Source organism: Gorilla gorilla, chromosome 2 (assembly GCF_029281585.2).
Source record: "Gorilla gorilla gorilla isolate KB3781 chromosome 2, NHGRI_mGorGor1-v2.1_pri, whole genome shotgun sequence".
Taxonomy (NCBI): domain Eukaryota; kingdom Metazoa; phylum Chordata; class Mammalia; order Primates; family Hominidae; genus Gorilla; species Gorilla gorilla.
In genome coordinates, this window is record NC_086017.1 from 101,998,837 (window position 1) to 102,021,239 (window position 22,403).

Sequence of the window (22,403 nt, forward strand, 5' to 3'; positions counted from 1 at the left end):
GAATGATTCCCTCTGGTTTTTATATGAAGATATTTCTTGTTCTACCATTGGCCCAAAATCGCTTGAAATCTCCACTTGCAAATTCCACAAAAACAGGTTTTCAAATGTGCTCTGTCTAAAGGAAAGTTCAACTCTCTTAGATGAACACATACAAATCAAAGAAGTTACTGAGAATTCTTCTGTGTAGCATTAGATGAAGAAATCCCTCTTCCAACGAAATCCTCAAAGAAGCACAAATATCCACTTGCAGACTTTACAAACAGTGTTTCCAAACTGCTCTATGAAAAGAGAGGTTAAACTCTGTGAGTGGAACGCACACATCACAAAGTGGTTTCTGAGAATGATTCCCTCTAGTTTTTATAGGAAGATATTTCCTTTTCTACCGCTGGCCCGAAATCGCTTGAAATTTCCACTAGCAAATTCCAATAAAAGAGGGTTTCTAATCTGTTCTGTCTAAAGGAAGGTTCAACTCTGTGAGTTGAACACAAGCAACCCAAAGAAGTTACTGAGAATTCTTCTGTCTAGCATTAGATGAAGAAATCCCGCTTCCAACGAAATCCTCAAGGAGGTCCAAATATCCACTTGCAGACTTTACAAACAGAGTGTTTCCAAACTGCTCTATGCAAAGAAAGGCTAAACTCTGTGAGTGTAACGCACACATCACAAATTGGTTTCTGAGAATGATTCCCTCTAGTTTTTATATGAAGATATTTCTTGTTCTACCGTTGGCCCGAAATCGCTTGAAATCTCCACTTGCAAATTCCACAAAAAGAGGTTTTCAAAAGTGCTCTGTCTAAACGAAGGTTCAACTCTGTGAGTTGAACACATGCAACCCAAAGAAGTTACTGAGAATTCTTCTGTCTAGCATCAGATGAAGAAATCCCGCTTCCAACGAAATCCTCAAGGAGGTCCAAATATCCACTTGCAGACTTTACAAACAGAGTGTTTCAAAACTGCTCTATGAAAAGAAAGGTTCAACTCTGTGAGTGGAACGCACACATCACAAAGTGGTTTCTGAGAATGATTCCCTCTAGTTTTTATATGAAGATATTTCTTGTTCTACCGTTGGCCCGAAATCGCTTGAAATCTCCACTTGCAAATTCCACAAAAAGAGGTTTTCAAATGTGCTCTGTCTAAACGAAGGTTCAACTCTGTTAGTTGAACACATGCAAATCGTAGAAGTTACTGAGAATTCTTCTGTCTAGCATTAGATGAAGAAATCCCGCTTCCAAAGAAATCCTCAAGGAGGTCCAAATATCCACTTGCAGACTTTACAAACAGAGTGTTTCCAAACTGCTCTATGAAAAGAAAGGTTAAACTCTTTGAGTGGAACGCACACATCACAAAGTGGTTTCTGAGAATGATTCTCTCTAGTTTTTATACGAGGATATTTCCTTTTCTACGGTTGGCCCCAAATCACTTGAAATCTCCCCTTGCAGATTCCACAAAAAGAGGATTTCAAATGTGCTCTGTCTAAAGGAAGGTTCAACTCTCTTAGTTGAACACATGCAAATCGTAGAAGTTACTAAGAATTCTTCTGTCTAGCATTAGATGAAGAAATCCCGCTTCCAACGAAATCCTCAAGGAGGTCCAGACATCCACTTGCAGACTTTACAAACAGAGTGTTTCCAAACTGCTGTATGAAAAGAAAGGTTAAACTCTTTGAGTGGAACTCACACATCACAAAGTGGTTTCTGAGAATGATTCTCTCTATTTTTTATACTAGGATATTTCCTTTTCTACGGTTGGCTGCAAAGCGCTTGAAATCTCCACTTGCAAATTCCACAAAAAGGGGTTTTCAAATGTGCTCTGTCTAAACGAAGGTTCAACTCTGTTAGTTCAACACATGCAAATCGTAGAAGTTACTGAGAATTCTTCTGTGTAGCATTAGATGAAGAAATCCCGCTTCCAACGAAATCCTCAAGGAGGTCCAAATATCCACTTGCAGACTTTACAAACAGAGTGTTTCCAAACTGCTCTATGCAAAGAAAGGTTAAACTCTGTGAGTGTAACGCACACATCACAAAGTGGTTTCTGAGAATGATTCCCTCTGGTTTTTATATGAAGATATTTCTTGTTCTACCGCTGGCCCGAAATCGCTTGAAATCTCCACTTGCAAATTCCACAAAAACAGGTTTTCAAATGTGCTCTGTCTAAAGGAAGGTTCAACTCTCTTAGATGAACACATACAAATCAAAGAAGTTACTGAGAATTCTTCTGTGTAGCATTAGATGAAGAAATCCCTCTTCCAAGGAAATCCTCAAAGAAGCACAAATATCCACTTGCAGACTTTACAAACAGAGTGTTTCCAAACTGCTCTATGAAAAGAGAGGTTAAACTCTGTGAGTGGAACGCACACATCACAAAGTGGTTTCTGAGAATGATTCCCTCTAGTTTTTATAGGAAGATATTTCCTTTTCTACCGCTGGCCCGAAATCGCTTGAAATTTCCACTAGCAAATCCGAATAAAAGAGGGTTTCTAATCTTTTCTGTCTAAAGGAAGGTTCAACTCTGTGAGTTGAACACAAGCAACCCAAAGAAGTTACTGAGAATTCTTCTGTCTAGCATTAGATGAAGAAATCCCGCTTCCAACGAAATCCTCAAGGAGGTCCAAATATCCATTTGCAGTCTTTACAAACAGAGTGTTTCCAAACTGCTCTATGAAAACAGAGGTTAAACTCTGTGAGTGGAACGCACACATCACAAAGTGGTTTCTGAGAATGATTCCCTCTAGTTTTTATATGAAGATATTTCCCTTTCTACCGTTGGCCCGAAATCGCTTGAAATTTCCACTAGCAAATTCCAATAAAAGAGGGTTTCAAATCTGCTCTGTCTAATGGAAGGTTCAACTCTGTGAGTTGAACACAAGCAACCCAAAGAAGTTACTGAGAATTCTTCGGTCTAGCATTAGATGAGGAAATCCCGCTTCCAACGAAATCCTCAAGGAGGTCCAAATATCCACTTGCAGACTTTACAAACAGAGTGTTTCCAAACTGCTCTATGAAAAGAAAGGTTAAACTCTCTGAGTGGAACTCACACATCACAAAGTGGTTTCTGAGAATGATTCTCTCTAGTTTTAATATGAAGATATTTCTTGTTCTACCGTTGGCCCGAAATCGCTTGAAATCTCCACTTGCAAATTCCACAAAAAGAGGTTTTCAAATGTGCTCTGTCTAAAGAAAGGTTCAACTCTGTGAGTTGAACACACGCAACCCAAAGAACTTACTGAGAATTCTTCTGTCTAGCATCAGATGAAGAAATCCCGCTTCCAACGAAATCCTGAAGGAGGTCCAAACATCCACTTGCAGACTTTACAAACAGAGTGTTTCCAAACTGCTCTATGAAAAGAAAGGTTAAACTCTGTGAGTGGAACGCACACATAACAAAGTGGTTTCTGAGAATGATTCCCTCTAGATTTTATGTGAAGTTATTTCCTTTTCTACCGCTGGCCCAAAATCGCTTGAAATCTCCACTTGCAAATTCCACAAAAAGAGGATTTCAAATGTGCTCTGTCTAAAGAAGGGTTCAACTCTGTTAGATGAACACATACAAATCAAAGAAGTTACTGAGAATTCTTCTGTGTAGCATTAGATGAAGAAATCCCTCTTCCAACGAAATCCTCAAAGAAGGACAAATATCCATTTGCAGACTTTACCAACAGAGTGTTTCCAAACTGCTCTATGAAAAGAGAGGTTAAACTCTGTGAGTGTAACGCACACATCACAAAGTGGTTTCTGAGAATGATTCCCTCTAGTTTTTATATGAAGATATTTCCTTTTCTACCGTTGGCCCAAAATCGCTTGAAATTTTCAATAGCAAATTCCAATAAAAGAGGGTTTCAAATCTGCTCTGTCTAAAGGAAGGTTCAACTCTGTGAGTTGAACACAAGCAACCAAAAGAAGTTACTGAGAATTCTTCGGACTAGCATTAGATGAAGAAATCCCGCTTCCAACGAAATCCTCAAGGAGGTCCAAATATCCACTTGCAGACTTTACAAAGAGAGTGTTTCCAAACTGCTCTAAGAAAAGAAACGTTAAACTCTTTGAGTGGAACGCACACATCACAAAGTGGTTTCTGAGAATGATTCTCTCTAGTTTTTATACGAGGATATTTCCTTTTCTACGGTTGGCCCCAAATCACTTGAAATCTCCACTTGCAGATTCCACAAAAAGAGGTTTTCAAATGTGCTCTGTCTAAACGAAGGTTCAACTCTGTGAGTTGATCACACGCAACCCAAAGAAGTTACTGAGAATTCTTCTGTCTAGCATCAGATGAAGAAATCCCGCTTCCAACGAAATCCTCAAGGAGGTCCAAACATCCACTTGCAGACTTTACAAACAGAGTGTTTCCAAACTGCTCTATGAAAAGAAAGGTTAAACTCTTTGAGTGGAACTCACACCTCACAAAGTGGTTTCTGAGAATGATTCTCTCTAGTTTTTATACGAGGATATTTCCTTTTCTACGGTTGGCCTCAAATCACTTGAAATCTCTTCTTGCAAATTCCACAAAAAGAGGTTTTCAAATGTGCTCTGTCTAAAGGAAGGTTCAACTCTCTTAGTTGAACACATGCAAATCGTAGAAGTTACAGATAATTCTTCTGTCTAGCATTAGATGAAGAAATCCCGCTTCCAACGAAATCCTCAAAGAGGTCCAAATATCCACTTGCAGACATTACAAACAGAGTGTTTCCAAACTGCTCTATGAAAAGAAAGGTTAAACTCTGTGAGTGGAACGCACACATCACAACGTGGTTTCTGAGAATGATTCCCTCTAGATTTTATGTGAAGTTATTTCCTTTTCTACCTCTGGCCCGAAATCGCCTGAAATCTCCACTTGCAAATTCCACAAAAAGAGGTTTTCAAATGTGTTCTGTCTAAAGGAAGGTTCAACTCTGTTAGATGAACACTTACAAATCAAAGAAGTTACTGAGAATTCTTCTGTGTAGCATTAGATGAAGAAATTCCTCTTCCAAAGAAATACTCAAAGAAGCAGAAATATCCATTTGCAGACTTTACAAACAGAGTGTTTCCAAACTGCTCTATGAAAAGAGAGGTTAAACTCTGTGAGTGGAACGCACACATCACAAAGTGGTTTCTGAGAATGATTCCCTCTAGTTTTTATATGAAGATATTTCCTTTTCTACCGCTGGCCCGAAATCGCTTGAAATTTCCACTAGCAAATTCCAATAAAAGAGGGTTTCTAATCCGCTCTGTCTAAAGGAAGGTTCAACTCTGTGAGTTGAACACAAGCAACCCAAAGAAGTTACTGAGAATTCTTCTGTCTAGCATTAGATGAAGAAATCCCGCTTCCTACGAAATCCTCAAAGAGGTCCAAATATCCACTTGCAGACTTTACAAACAGAGTGTTTCCAAACTGCTCTATGAAAAGAAAGGTTAAACTCTGTGAGTGTAACGCACACATCACAACGTAGTTTCTGAGAATGATTCCCTCTAGTTTTTATACGAGGATATTTCCTTTTCTACGGTTGGCCACATAGCGCTTGAAATCTCCACTTGCAAATTCCACAAAAAGAGGTTTTCAAATGTCCTCTGTCTAAAGGAAGGTTCAACTCTCTTAGTTGAACACATGCAAATTGTAGAAGTTACTGAGAATTCTTCTGTGTAGCATTAGATGAAGAAATCCCGTTTCCAACGAAATCCTCAAAGAGGTCCCAATATCCACTTGCAGACTTTACAAACAGAGTGTTTCCAAACTGCTCTATGAAAAGAAAGGTTAAACTCTGTGAGTGGAACGCACACATCCAAACGTCGTTACTGAGAATGATTCCCTCTATATTTTATGTGAAGTTATTTCCTTTTCTACCGCTGACCCGAAATCTCTTAAAATGTACACTTGCAAATTCCACAAAAACAGGTTTTAAAATGTGCTCTGTCTAAAGAAGGGTTCAACTCTGTTAGATGAACACATACAAATCATAGAAGTTACTGAGAATTCTTCTGTGTAGCATTAGATTAAGAAATCCCTCTTCCAACGAAATCCTCAAAGAAGCACAAATATCCATTTGCAGACTTTACAAACAGAGTGTTTCCAAACTGTTCTATGAAAAGAGAGGTTAAACTCTGTGAGTGGAACGCACACATCACAAAGTGGTTTCTGAGAATGATTCTCTCTAGTTTTTATACGAGGATATTTCCTTTTCTACGGTTGGCTGCAAAGCGCTTGAAATCTCCACTTACAAATTCCACAAAAAGTGGTTTTCAAATGTGCTCTGTCTAAACGAAGGTTCAACTCTGTGAGTTGAACACACGCAACCCAAAGAAGTTACTGAGAATTCTTCTGTCTAGCATCAGATGAAGAAATCCCGCTTCCAATGAAATCCTGAAGGAGGTCCAAATATCCACTTGCAGACTTTACAAACAGAGTGTTTCCAAACTGCTCTATGCAAAGAAAGGTTAAACTCTGTGAGTGTAACGCACACATCACAAAGTGGTTTCTGAGAATGATTCCCTCTAGTTTTTATATGAAGATATTTCTTCTTCTACCGTTGGCCCCAAATCACATGAAATCTCCACTTGCAAATTCCACAAAAAGAGGTTTTCAAATCTGCTCTGTCTAAACGAAGGTTCAACTCTGTGAGTTGAACACACGCAATCCAAAGAAGTTACTGACAATTCTTCTGTCTAGCATCAGATGAAGAAATCCCGCTTCCAACGAAATCCTGAAGGAGGTCCAAATATCCACTTGCAGACTTTACAAACAGAGTGTTTCCAAACTGCTGTATGAAAAGAAAGGTTAAACTCTTTGAGTGGAACTCACACATCACAAAGTGGTTTCTGAGAATGATTCTCTCTAGTTTTTATACGAGGATATTTCCTTTTCTACGGTTGGCCACAAATCGCTTGAAATCTCCACTTGCAGATTCCACAAAAAGAGGTTTTCAAATGTGCTCTGTCTAAAGGAAGGTTCAACTCTGTTAGATGAACACATGCAAATCAAAGAAGTTACTGATAATTCTTCTGTGTAGCATTAGATAAAGAAATCCCTCTTCCAACGAATTCCTCAAAGAAGAACAAATATCCACTTGCAGACTTTACAAACAGAGTGTTTCCAAACTGCTCTATGAAAAGAGAGGTTGAACTCTGCGAGTGGAACGCGCACATCACAAAGTGGTTTCTGAGAATGATTCCCTCTAGTTTTTATATGAAGATATTTCCTTTTCTACCGTTGGCCCGAAATCGCTTGAAATTTCCACTTGCAAATTCCAATAAAAGAGGGTTTCTAATCTGCTCTGTCTAAAGGAAGGTCCAATTCTGTGAGTTGAACACAAGCAACCCAAAGAAGTTACTGAGAATTCTTCTGTCTAGCATTAGATGAAGAAATCCCGCTTCCAACGAAATCCTCAAGGAGGTCCAAATATCCACTTGCAGACTTTACAAACAGAGTGTTTCCAAACTGCTCTACGAAAAGAAAGGTTAAACTCTTTGAGTGGAACTCACACATCACAAAGTGGTTTCTGAGAATGATTCTCTCTAGTTTTTATATGAGGCTATTTCCTTTTCTACGGTTGGCCACAAATCACTTGAAATCTACACTTTCAAATTCCACAAAAAGAGGTTTTCAAATGTGCTCTGTCTAATCGAAGGTTCAACTCTGTTAGCTGAACACATGCAAATCGTAGAAGTTACTGAGAATTCTTCTGTGTAGCATTACATGAAGAAATACCGCTTCCAACGAAATCCTCAAAGAGGTCCAAATATCCACTTGCAGACTTTACAAACAGAGTGTTTCCAAACTGCTCTATGAAAAGAAAGGTTCAACTCTGTGAGTGTAACGCAGACATCACAACGTAGTTTCTGAGAATGATTCCCTCTAGTTTTTATATGAAGATATTTCCTTTTCTACAGTTGGCCACATAGCGCTTGAAATCTCCACCTGCAAATTCCACAAAAAGAGGTTTTCAAATGTGCTCTGTCTAAAGGAAGGTTCAACTCTCTTAGTTGAACACATGCAAATCGTAGAAGTTACTGAGAATTCTTCTGTGTAGCATTAGATGAAGAAATCACGCTTCCAACGAAATCCTCAAAGAGGTCCCAATATCCACTTGCAGACTTTACAAACAGAGTGTTTCCAAACTGCTCTATGAAAAGAAAGGTTAAACTCTGTGAGTGGAACGCACACATCCCAACGTATTTTCTGAGAATGATTCCCTCTAGATTTTATGTGAAGTGATTCCCTTTTCTACCGCTAGCCCGAAATCGCTAGAAATGTACACTTGCAGATTCCACAAAAAGAGGTTTTCAAATGTGCTCTGTCTGAAGGAAGGTTCAACTCTCTTAGTTGAACACATGCAAATCGTAGAAGTTACTGAGAATTCTTCTGTCTAGCATTAGATGAAGAAATCCCGCTTCCAACGAAATCCTCAAGGAGGTCCAAATATCCACTTGCAGACTTTACAAACAGAGTGTTTCCAAACTGCTTTATGAAAAGAAAGGTTAAACTCCTTGAGTGGAACTCACACATCACAAAGTGGTTTCTGAGAATGATTCTCTCTAGTTTTTATACGAGGATATTTCCTTTTCTACGGTTGGCCCCAAATCGCTTGAAATCTACACTTGCAAATTCCACAAAAAGAGGTTTTCAAATGTGCTCTGTCTAATCGAAGGTTCAACTCTCTTAGTTGAACACATGCAAATCGTAGAAGTTACAGATAATTCTTCTGTGTAGCATTAGATGAAGAAATCCCGCTTCCAACGAAATCCTCAAAGAGGTCCAAATATCCACTTGCAGACATTACAAACAGAGTGTTTCCAAACTGCTCTATGAAAAGAAAGGTTAAACTCTGTGAGTGGAACGCACACATCACAACGTGGTTTCTGAGAATGATTCCCTCTAGATTTTATGTGAAGTTATTTCCTTTTCTACCTCTGGCCCGAAATCGCCTGAAATCTCCACTTGCAAATTCCACAAAAAGAGGTTTTCAAATGTGCTCTGTCTAAAGGAAGGTTCAACTCTGTTAGATGAACACTTACAAATCAAAGAAGTTACTGAGAATTCTTCTGTGTAGCATTAGATGAAGAAATTCCTCTTCCAAAGAAATACTCAAAGAAGCAGAAATATCCATTTGCAGACTTTACAAACAGAGTGTTTCCAAACTGCTCTATGAAAAGAGAGGTTAAACTCTGTGAGTGGAACGCACACATCACAAAGTGGTTTCTGGGAATGATTCCCTCTAGTTTTTATATGAAGATATTTCCTTTTCTACCGCTGGCCCGAAATCGCTTGAAATTTCCACTAGCAAATTCCAATAAAAGAGGGTTTCTAATCCGCTCTGTCTAAAGGAAGGTTCAACTCTGTGAGTTGAACACAAGCAACCCAAAGAAGTTACTGAGAATTCTTCTGTCTAGCATTAGATGAAGAAATCCCGCTTCCTACGAAATCCTCAAAGAGGTCCAAATATCCACTTGCAGACGTTACAAACAGAGTGTTTCCAAACTGCTCTATGAAAAGAAAGGTTAAACTCTGTGAGTGTAACGCACACATCACAACGTAGTTTCTGAGAATGATTCCCTCTAGTTTTTATACGAGGATATTTCCTTTTCTACGGTTGGCCACATAGCGCTTGAAATCTCCACTTGCAAATTCCACAAAAAGAGGTTTTCAAATGTGCTCTGTCTAAAGGAAAGTTCAACTCTCTTAGTTGAACACATGCAAATCGTAGAAGTTACTGAGAATTCTTCTGTGTAGCATTAGATGAAGAAACAACGCTTCCAACGAAATCCTCAAAGAGGTCCCAATATCCACTTGCAGACTTTAAAAACAGAGTGTTTCCAAACTGCTCAATGAAAAGAAAGGTTAAACTCTGTGAGTGGAACGCACACATCACAACGTGGTTTCTGAGAATGATTCCCTCTAGATTTTATGTGAAGTTATTTCCATTACTACCGCTGGCCCGAAATCGCTTGAAATGTCCACTTGCAAATTCCACAAAAAGAGGTTTTCAAATGTGCTCTGTCTAAAGGAAGGTTCAACTCTGTTAGATGAACTCATACAAATCAAAGAAGTTACTGAGAATTCTTCTGTGTAGCATTAGATGAAGAAATCCCTCTTCCAACGAAATCCTCAAAGAAGCACAAATATCCACTTGCAGACTTTACAAACAGAGTGTTTCCATACTGCTCTATGAAAAGAAAGGTTAAACTCTGTGAGTGGAACGCACACATCACAAAGTGGTTTCTGAGAATGATTCCCTCTAGTTTTTATATGAAGATATTTCCTTTTCTACCGCTGGCCAGAAATCGCTTGAAATTTCCAGTAGCAAATTCCAATAAAAGAGGGTTTCTAATCTGCTCTGTCTAAAGGAAGGTTCAACTCTGTGAGTTGAACACAAGCATCCCGAAGAAGTTATTGAGAATTCTTCTGTCTAGCATTAGATGAAGAAATCCCGCTTCCAACGAAATCCTCAAGGAGGTCCAAATATCCACTTGCAGACTTTACAAACAGAGTGTTTCCAAACTGCTCTATGAAAAGAAAAGTTAAACTCTTTGAGTGGAACTCACACATCACAAAGTGGTTTCTGAGAATGATTCTCTCTAGTTTTTATACGAGGATATTTCCTTTTCTACGGTTGGCTGCAAAGCGCTTGAAATCTACACTTGCAAATTCCACAAAAAGAGGTTTTCAAATGTGCTCTGTCTAAAGGAACGTTCAACTCTGTTAGTTGAACACATGCAAATCGTAGAAGTTACTGAGAATTCTTCTGTCTAGCATTAGATGAAGAAATCCCGCTTCCAAAGAAATCCTCAAGGAGGTCCAAATATCCACTTGCAGACTTTACAAACAGAGTGTTTCCAAACTGCTCTATGAAAAGAAAGGTTAAACTCTTTGAGTGGAACGCACACATCACAAAGTGGTTTCTGAGAATGATTCTCTCTAGTTTTTATACGAGGATATTTCCTTTTCTACGGTTGGCCCCAAATCACTTGAAATCTCCCCTTGCAGATTCCACAAAAAGAGGTTTTCAAATGTGCTCTGTCTAAAGGAAGGTTCAACTCTCTTAGTTGAACACCTGCAAATCGTAGAAGTTACTGAGAATTCTTCTGTCTAGCATTAGATGAAGAAATCCCGCTTCCAACGAAATCCTCAAGGAGGTCCAGACATCCACTTGCAGACTTTACAAACAGAGTGTTTCCAAACTGCTGTATGAAAAGAAAGGTTAAACTCTTTGAGTGGAACTCACACATCACAAAGTGGTTTCTGAGAATGATTCTCTCTAGTTTTTATACTAGGATATTTCCTTTTCTACGGTTGGCTGCAAAGCGCTTGAAATCTCCACTTGCAAACTCCACAAAAAGGGGTTTTCAAATGTGCTCTGTCTAAACGAAGGTTCAACTCTGTTAGTTCAACACATGCAAATCGTAGAAGTTACTGAGAATTCTTCTGTGTTGCATTAGATGAAGAAATCCCGCTTCCAACGAAATCCTCAAGGAGGTCCAAATATCCACTTGCAGACTTTACAAACAGAGTGTTTCCAAACTGCTCTATGCAAAGAAAGGTTAAACTCTGTGAGTGTAACGCACACATCACAAAGTGGTTTCTGAGAATGATTCCCTCTGGTTTTTATATGAAGATATTTCTTGTTCTACCGTAGGCCCGAAATCGCTTGAAATCTCCACTTGCAAATTCCACAAAAACAGGTTTTCAAATGTGCTCTGTCTAAAGGAAGGTTCAACTCTCTTAGATGAACACATACAAATCAAAGAAGTTACTGAGAATTCTTCTGTGTAGCATTAGATGAAGAAATCCCTCTTCCAACGAAATCCTCAAAGAAGCACAAATATCCACTTGCAGACTTTACAAACAGAGTGTTTCCAAACTGCTCTATGAAAAGAGAGGTTAAACTCTGTGAGTGGAACGCACACATCACAAAGTGGTTTCTGAGAATGATTCCCTCTAGTTTTTATAGGAAGATATTTCCTTTTCTACCGCTGGCCCGAAATCGCTTGAAATTTCCACTAGCAAATTCCAATAAAAGAGGGTTTCTAATCTTTTCTGTCTAAAGGAAGGTTCAACTCTGTGAGTTGAACACAAGCAACCCAAAGAAGTTACTGAGAATTCTTCTGTCTAGCATTAGATGAAGAAATCCCGCTTCCAACGAAATCCTCATGGAGGTCCAAATATCCACTTGCAGACTTTACAAACAGAGTGTTTCCATACTGCTCTATGCAAAGAAAGGCTAAACTCTGTGAGTGTAACGCACACATCACAAACTGGTTTCTGAGAATGATTCCCTCTAGTTTTTATATGAAGATATTTCTTGTTCTACCGTTGGCCCGAAATCGCTTGAAATCTCCACTTGCAAATTCCACAAAAACAGGTTTTCAAATGTGCTCTGTCTAAACGAAGGTTCAACTCTGTGAGTTGAACACACGCAACCCAAAGAAGTTACTGAGAATTCTTCTGTCTAGCATCAGATGAAGAAATCCCGCTTCCAACGAAATCCTCAAGGAGGTCCAAATATCCACTTGCAGACTTTACAAACAGAGTGTTTCCAAACCGCTCTATGAAAAGAAAGGTTAAACTCTTTGAGTGGAACTCACACATCACAAAGTGGTTTCTGAGAATGATTCTCTCCAGTTTTTATACGAGGATATATCCTTTTCTACGGTTGGCGTCAAATCGCTTGAAATCTCCACTTGCAAATTCCACAAAAAGAGGTTTTCAAGTGTGCTCTGTCTAATCGAAGGTTCAACTCTGTTAGTTGAACACATGCAAATCGTAGAACTTACTGAGAATTCTTCTGTGTAGCATTACATGAAGAAATCCCGCTTCCAACGAAATCCTCAAAGAGGTCCAAATATCCACTTGCAGACTTTACAAACAGAGTGTTTCCAAACTGCTCTATGAAAAGAAAGGTTAAACTCTGTGAGTGTAACGCAGACATCACAACGTAGTTTCTGAGAATGATTCCCTCTAGTTTTTATATGAAGATATTTCCTTTTCTACAGTTGGCCACATAGCGCTTGAAATCTCCACTTGCAAATTCCACAAAAAGAGGTTTTCAAATGTGCTCTGTCTAAAGGAAGGTTCATCTCTCTTAGTTGAACACATGCAAATCGTAGAAGTTACTGAGAATTCTTCTGTGTAGCATTAGATGAAGAAATCACGCTTCCAACGAAATCCTCAAAGAGGTCCCAATGTCCACTTGCAGACTTTACAGAGTGTTTCCAAACTGCTCTACGAAAAGAAAGGTTAAACTCTGTGAGTGGAACGCACACATCCCAACGTAGTTTCTGAGAATGATTCCCTCTAGATTTTATGTGAAGTGATTCCCTTTTCTACCGCTGGCCCGAAATCGCTTGAAATGTACACTTGCAGATTCCACAAAAAGAGGTTTTCAAATGTGCTCTGTCTGAAGGAAGGTTCAACTCTCTTAGTTGAACACATGCAAATCGTAGAAGTTACTGAGAATTCTTCTGTCTAGCATTAGATGAAGAAATCCCGCTTCCAACGATATCCTCAAGGAGGTCCAAATATCCACTTGCAGACTTTACAAACAGAGTGTTTCCAACCTGCTTTATGAAAAGAAAGGTTAAACTCCTTGAGTGGAACTCACACATCACAAAGTGGTTTCTGAGAATGATTCTCTCTAGTTTTTATACGAGGATATTTCCTTTTCTACGGTTGGCCCCAAATCCCTTGAAATCTCCACTTGCAAATTCCACAAAAAGAGGTTTTCAAATGTGCTCTGTCTAAAGGAAAGTTCAACTCTCTTAGTTGAACACATGCAAATCGTAGAAGTTACTGAGAATTCTTCTGTGTAGCATTAGATGAAGAAATAACGCTTCCAACGAAATCCTCAAAGAGGTCCCAATATCCACTTGCAGACTTTAAAAACAGTGTGTTTCCAAACTGCTCTATGAAAAGAAAGGTTAAACTCTGTGAGTGGAACGCACACATCACAACGTGGTTTCTGAGAATGATTCCCTCTAGATTTTATGTGAAGTTATTTCCATTACTACCGCTGGCCCGAAATCGCTTGAAATGTCCACTTGCAAATTCCACAAAAAGAGGTTTTCAAATGTGCTCTGTCTAAAGGAAGGTTCAACTCTGTTAGATGAACTCATACAAATCAAAGAAGTTACTGAGAATTCTTCTGTGTAGCATTAGATGAAGAAATCCCTCTTCCAACGAAATCCTCAAAGAAGCACAAATATCCACTTGCAGACTTTACAAACAGAGTGTTTCCATACTGCTCTATGAAAAGAAAGGTTAAACTCTGTGAGTGCAACGCACACATCACAAAGTGGTTTCTGAGAATGATTCCCTCTAGTTTTTATATGAAGATATTTCCTTTTCTACCGCTGGCCAGAAATCGCTTGAAATTTCCAGTAGCAAATTCCAATAAAAGAGGGTTTCTAATCTGCTCTGTCTAAAGGAAGGTTCAACTCTGTGAGTTGAACACAAGCATCCCAAAGAAGTTACTGAGAATTCTTCTGTCTAGCATTAGATGAAGAAATCCCGCTTCCAACGAAATCCTCAAGGAGGTCCAAATATCCACTTGCAGACTTTACAAACAGAGTGTTTCCAAACTGCTCTATGAAAAGAAAAGTTAAACTCTTTGAGTGGAACTCACACATCACAAAGTGGTTTCTGTGAATGATTCTCTCTAGTTTTTATACGAGGATATTTCCTTTTCTACGGTTGGCTGCAAAGCGCTTGAAGTCTCCACTTGCAAATTCCACAAAAAGAGGTTTTCAAATGTGCTCTGTCTAAAGGAAGGTTCAACTCTGTTAGTTGAACACATGCAAATCGTAGAAGTTACTGAGAATTCTTCTGTCTAGCATTAGATGAAGAAATCCCGCTTCCAAAGAAATCCTCAAGGAGGTCCAAATATCCACTTGCAGACTTTACAAACAGAGTGTTTCCAAACTGCTCTATGAAAAGAAAGGTTAAACTCTTTGAGTGGAACGCACACATCACAAAGTGGTTTCTGAGAATGATTCTCTCTAGTTTTTATACGAGGATATTTCCTTTTCTACGGTTGGCCCCAAATCACTTGAAATCTCCCCTTGCAGATTCCACAAAAAGAGGTTTTCAAATGTGCTCTGTCTAAAGGAAGGTTCAACTCTCTTAGTTGAACACATGCAAATCGTAGAAGTTACTGAGAATTCTTCTGTCTAGCATTAGATGAAGAAATCCCGCTTCCAACGAAATCCTCAAGGAGGTCCAGACATCCACTTGCAGACTTTACAAACAGATTGTTTCCAAACTGCTGTATGAATAGAAAGGTTAAACTCTTTGAGTGGAACTCACACATCACAAAGTAGTTTCTGAGAATGATTCTCTCTAGTTTATATACTAGGATATTTACTTTTCTACGGTTGGCTGCAAAGCGCTTGAAATCTCCACTTGCAAACTCCACAAAAAGGGGTTTTCAAATGTGCTCTGTCTAAACGAAGGTTCAACTCTGTTAGTTCAACACATGCAAATCGTAGAAGTTACTGAGAATTCTTCTGTGTTGCATTAGATGAAGAAATCCCGCTTCCAACGAAATCCTCAAGGAGGTCCAAATATCCACTTGCAGACTTTACAAACAGAGTGTTTCCAAACTGCTCTATGCAAAGAAAGGTTAAACTCTGTGAGTGTAACGCACACATCACAAAGTGGTTTCTGAGAATGATTCCCTCTGGTTTTTATATGAAGATATTTCTTGTTCTACCGTTGGCCCGAAATCTCTTGAAATCTCCACTTGCAAATTCAACAAAGACAGGTTTTCAAATGTGCTCTGTCTAAAGGAAGGTTCAACTCTCTTAGATGAACACATACAAATCAAAGAAGTTACTGAGAATTCTTCTGTGTAGCATTAGATGAAGTAATCCCTCTTCCAACGAAATCTTCAAAGAAGCACAAATATCCACTTGCAGACTTTACAAACAGAGTGTTTCCAAACTGCTCTATGAGAAGAGAGGTTAAACTCTGTGAGTGGAACGCACACATCACAAAGTGGTTTCTGAGAATGATTCCCTCTAGTTTTTATAGGAAGATATTTCCTTTTCTACCGCTGGCCCGAAATCGCGTGAAATTTCCACTAGCAAATTCCAATAAAAGAGGGTTTCTAATCTTTTCTGTCTAAAGGAAGGTTCAACTCTGTGAGTTGAACACAAGCAACCCAAGAAGTTACTGAGAATTCTTCTGTCTAGCATTAGATGAAGAAATCCCGCTTCCAACGAAATCCTCAAGGAGGTCCAAATATCCACTTGCAGACTTTACAAACAGAGTGTTTCCAAACTGCTCTATGCAAAGAAAGGCTAAACTCTGTGAGTGTAACGCACACATCACAAATTGGTTTCTGAGAATGATTCCCTCTAGTTTTTATATGAAGATATTTCTTGTTCTACCGTTGGCCCGAAATCGCTTGAAATCTCCACTTGCAAATTCCACAAAAAGAGGTTTTCAAATGTGCTCTGTCTAAACGAAGGTTCAGCTCTGTGAGTTGAACACACGCAACCCAAAGAAGTTACTGAGAATTCTTCTGTCTAGCATCAGATGAAGAAATCCCGCTTCCAACGAAATCCTCAAGGAGGTCCAAATATCCACTTGCAGACTTTACAAACAGAGTGTTTCCAAACCGCTCTATGAAAAGAAAGGTTAAACTCTTTGAGTGGAACTCACACATCACAAAGTGGTTTCTGAGAATGATTCTCTCCAGTTTTTATACGAGGATATATCCTTTTCTACGGTTGGCGTCAAATCGCTTGAAATCTCCACTTGCAAATTCCACAAAAAGAGGTTTTCAAGTGTGCTCTGTCTAATCGAAGGTTCAACTCTGTTAGTTGAACACATACAAATCGTAGAACTTACTGAGAATTCTTCTGTGTAGCATTACATGAAGAAATCCCGCTTCCAACGAAATCCTCAAAGAGGTCCAAATATCCACTTGCAGACTTTACAAACAGAGTGTTTCCAAACTGCTCTATGAAATGAAAGGTTCAACTCTGTGAGTGTAACGCAGACATCACAACGTAGTTTCTGAGAATGATTCCCTCTAGTTTTTATATGAAGATATTTCCTTTTCTACAGTTGGCCACATAGCGCTTGAAATCTCCACTTGCAAATTCCAGAAAAAGAGGTTTTCAAATGTGCTCTGTCTAAAGGAAGGTTCAACTCTCTTAGTTGAACACATGCAAATCGTAGAAGTTACTGAGAATTCTTCTGTGTAGCATTAGATGAAGAAATCACGCTTCCAACGAAATCCTCAAAGAGGTCCCAATATCCACTTGCAGACTTTACCAACAGAGTGTTTCCAAACTGCTCTACGAAAAGAAAGGTTAAACTCTGTGAGTGGAACGCACACATCCCAACGTAGTTTCTGAGAATGATTCCCTCTACATTTTATGTGAAGTGATTCCCTTTTCTACCGCTGGCCCGAAATCGCTTGAAATGTACACTTGCAGATTCCACAAAAAGAGGTTTTCAAATGTGCTCTGTCTGAAGGAAGGTTCAACTCTCTTAGTTGAACACACGCAAATCGTAGAAGTTACTGAGAATTCTTCTGTCTAGCATTAGATGAAGAAATCCCGCTTCCAACGAAATCCTCAAGGAGGTCCAAATATCCACTTGCAGACTTTACAAACAGAGTGTTTCCAAACTGCTTTATGAAAAGAAAGGTTAAACTCCTTGAGTGGAACTCACACATCACAAAGTGGTTTCTGAGAATGATTCTCTCTAGTTTTTATACGAGGATATTTCCTTTTCTACGGTTGGCCCCAAATCGCTTGAAATCTCCCCTTGAAATTCCACAAAAAGAGGTTTTCAAATGTGCTCTGTCTAATCGAAGGTTCAACTCTGTTAGTTGAACACATACAAATCAGAGAAGTTACTGAGAATTCTTCTGTGTAGCATCAGATGAAGAAATCACGCTTCCAACGAAATCCTCAAAGAGGTCCCAATATCCACTTGCAGACTTTACAAACAGAGTATTTCCAAACTGCTCTATGAAAAGAAAGGTTAAACTCTTTGAGTGGAACTCACACATCACAAAGTGGTTTCTGTGAATGATTCTCTCTAGTTTTTATACGAGGATATTTCCTTTTCTACGGTTGGCCCCAAATCGCTTGAAATCTCCACTTGCAAATTCCACAAAAAGAGGTTTTCAAATGTGCTCTGTCTAAAGGAAAGTTCAACTCTCTTAGTTGAACACATGCAAATCGTAGAAGTTACTGAGAATTCTTCTGTGTAGCATTAGATGAAGAAATAACGCTTCCAACGAAATCCTCAAAGAGGTCCCAATATCCACTAGCAGACTTTAAAAACAGAGTGTTTCCAAACTGCTCTATGAAAAGAAAGGTTAAACTCTGTGAGTGGAACGCACACATCACAACGTGGTTTCTGAGAATGATTCCCTCTAGATTTTATGTGAAGTTATTTCCATTACTACCGCTGGCCCGAAATCGCTTGAAATGTCCACTTGCAAATTCCACAAAAAGAGGTTTTCAAATGTGCTCTGTCTAAAGGAAGGTTCAACTCTGTTAGATGAACTCATACAAATCAAAGAAGTTACTGAGAATTCTTCTGTGTAGCATTAGATGAAGAAATCCCTCTTCCAACGAAATCCTCAAAGAAGCACAAATATCCACTTGCAGACTTTACAAACAGAGTGTTTCCATACTGCTCTATGAAAAGAAAGGTTAAACTCTGTGAGTGGAATGCACACATCACAAAGTGGTTTCTGAGAATGATTCCCTCTAGTTTTTATATGAAGATATTTCCTTTTCTACCGCTGGCCAGAAATCGCTTGAAATTTCCAGTAGCAAATTCCAATAAAAGAGGGTTTCTAATCTGCTCTGTCTAAAGGAAGGTTCAACTCTGTGAGTTGAACACAAGCATCCCAAAGAAGTTACTGAGAATTCTTCTGTCTAGCATTAGATGAAGAAATCCCGCTTCCAACGAAATCCTCAAGGAGGTCCAAATATCCACTTGCAGACTTTACAAACAGAGTGTTTCCAAACTGCTCTATGAAAAGAAAAGTTAAACTCTTTGAGTGGAACTCACACATCACAAAGTGGTTTCTGAGAATGATTCTCTCAAGTTTTTATACGAGGATATTTCTTTTCTACAGTTGGCCCCAAATCGCTTGAAATCTACACTTGCAAATTCCACAAAAAGAGGTTTTCAAATGTGCTCTGTCTAATCGAAGGTTCAACTCTGTTAGTTGAACACATGCAAATCGTAGAAGTTACTGAGAATTCTTCTGTGTAGCATTACATGAAGAAATCCCGCTTCCAGCGAAATCCTCAAAGAGGTCCAAATATCCACTTGCAGACTTTACAAACAGAGTGTTTCCAAACTGCTCTATGAAAAGAAAGGTTAAACTCTGTGAGTGGAACGCACACATCACAACGTAGTTTCTGAGAATGATTCCCTCTGGTTTTTATATGAAGATATTTCCTTTTCTACGGTTGGCCACATAGTGCTTGAAATCTCCACTTGCAAATTCCACAAAAAGAGGTTTTCAAATGTGCTCTGTCTAAAGGAAGGTTCAACTCTCTTAGTTGAACACAAGCAAATCATAGAAGTTACTGAGAATTCTTCTGTGTAGCATTAGATGAAGAAATCACGCTTCCAACGAAATCCTCAAAGAAGTCCCAATATCCACTTGCAGACTTTACAAACAGAGTGTTTCCAAACTGCTGTATGAAAAGAAAGGTTAAACTCTTTGAGTGGAACTCACACATCACAAAGTGGTTTCTGAGAATGATTCCCTCTAGATTTTATGTGAAGTGATTTCCTTTTCTACCGCTGGCCCGAAATCGCTTGAAATGTACACTTGCAAATTCCACAAAAAGAGGTTTTCAAATGTGCTCTGTCTAAAGAAAGGTTCAACTCTGTTAGATGAACACATACAAATCAAAGAAGTTACTGAGAATTCTTCTGTGTAGCATTAGATGAAGAAATCCCTCTTCCAACGAATTCCTCAAAGAAGCACAAATATCCATTTGCAGACATTACAAACAGAGTGTTTCCAAACTGCTCTATGAAAAGAGAGGTTAAACTCTGTGAGTGGAACGCACACATCACAAAGTGGTTTCTGAGAATGATTCCCTCTAGTTTTTATATGAAGATATTTCCTTTTCTATCGTTGGCCCGAAATCGCTTGAAATTTCCACTAGCAAATGACAATAAAAGAGGGTTTAAATTCTGCTCTGTCTAAAGGAAGGTTCAACTCTGTGAGATGAACACAAGCAACCCAAAGAAGTTACTGAGAATTCTTCTGTCTAGCATTAGATGAAGAAATCCCGCTTCCAACGAAATCCTCAAGGAGGTCCAAATATCCACTTGCAGACTTTACAAACAGAGTGTTTCCAAACTGCTCTACGAAAAGAAAGGTTAAACTCTTTGAGTGGAACTCACACATCACAAAGTGGTTTCTGAGAATGATTCTCTCTAGTTTTTATATGAGGCTATTTCCTTTTCTACGGTTGGCCACAAATCACTTGAAATCTACACTTTCAAATTCCACAAAAAGAGGTTTTCAAATGTGCTCTGTCTAATCGAAGGTTCAACTCTGTTAGCTGAACACATGCAAATCGTAGAAGTTACTGAGAATTCTTCTGTGTAGCATTACATGAAGAAATCCCGCTTCCAACGAAATCCTCAAAGAGGTCCAAATATCCACTTGCAGACTTTACAAACAGAGTGTTTCCAAACTGCTCTATGAAAAGAAAGGTTCAACTCTGTGAGTGTAACGCAGACATCACAACGTAGTTTCTGAGAATGATTCCCTCTAGTTTTTATATGAAGATATTTCCTTTTCTACAGTTGGCCACATAGCGCTTGAAATCTCCACTTGCAAATTCCACAAAAAGAGGTTTTCAAATGTGCTCTGTCTAAAGGAAGGTCAACTCTCTTAGTTGAACACATGCAAATCGTAGAAGTTACTGAGAATTCTTCTGTGTAGCATTAGATGAAGAAATCACGCTTCCAACGAAATCCTCAAAGAGGTCCCAATATCCACTTGCAGACTTTACAAACAGAGTGTTTCCAAACTGCTCTATGAAAAGAAAGGTTAAACTCTGTGAGTGGAACGCACACATCCCAACGTAGTTTCTGAGAATGATTCCCTCTAGATTTTATGTGAAGTGATTCCCTTTTCTACCGCTGGCCCGAAATCGCTTGAAATGTACACTTGCAGATTCCACAAAAAGAGGTTTTCAAATGTGCTCTGTCTGAAGGAAGGTTCAACTCTCTTAGTTGAACACATGCAAATCGTAGAAGTTACTGAGAATTCTTCTGTCTAGCATTAGATGAAGAAATCCCGCTTCCAACGAAATCCTCAAGGAGGTCCAAATATCCACTTGCAGACTTTACAAACAGAGTGTTTCCAAACTGCTTTATGAAAAGAAAGGTTAAACTCCTTGAGTGGAACTCACACATCACAAAGTGGTTTCTGAGAATGATTCTCTCTAGTTTTTATACGAGGATATTTCCTTTTCTACGGTTGGCCCCAAATCGCTTGAAATCTACACTTGCAAATTCCACAAAAAGAGGTTTTCAAATGTGCTCTGTCTAATCGAAGGTTCAACTCTCTTAGTTGAACACATGCAAATCGTAGAAGTTACAGATAATTCTTCTGTGTTGCATTAGATGAAGAAATCCCGCTTCCAACGAAATCCTCAAGGAGGTCCAAATATCCACTTGCAGACTTTACAAACAGAGTATTTCCAAACTGCTCTATGCAAAGAAAGGTTAAACTCTGTGAGTGTAACGCACACATCACAAAGTGGTTTCTGAGAATGATTCCCTCTGGTTTTTATATGAAGATATTTCTTGTTCTACCGTTGGCCCGAAATCGCTTGAAATCTCCACTTGCAAATTCCACAAAAACAGGTTTTCAAATGTGCTCTGTCTAAAGGAAGGTTCAACTCTCTTAGATGAACACATACAAATCAAAGAAGTTACTGAGAATTCTTCTGTGTAGCATTAGATGAAGAAATCCCTCTTCCAACGAAATCCTCAAAGAAGCACAAATATCCACTTGCAGACTTTACAAACAGAGTGTTTCCAAACTGCTCTATGAAAAGAGAGGATAAACTCTGTGAGTGGAACGCACACATCACAAAGTGGTTTCTGAGAATGATTCCCTCTAGTTTTTATAGGAAGATATTTCCTTTTCTACCGCTGGCCCGAAATCGCTTGAAATTTCCACTAGCAAATTCCAATAAAAGAGGGTTTCTAATCTTTTCTGTCTAAAGGAAGGTTCAACTCTGTGAGTTGAACACAAGCAACCCAAAGAAGTTACTGAGAATTCTTCTGTCTAGCATTAGATGAAGAAATCCCGCTTCCAACGAAATCCTCAGGGAGGTCCAAATATCCACTTGCAGACTTTACAAACAGAGTGTTTCCATACTGCTCTATGCAAAGAAAGGCTAAACTCTGTGAGTGTA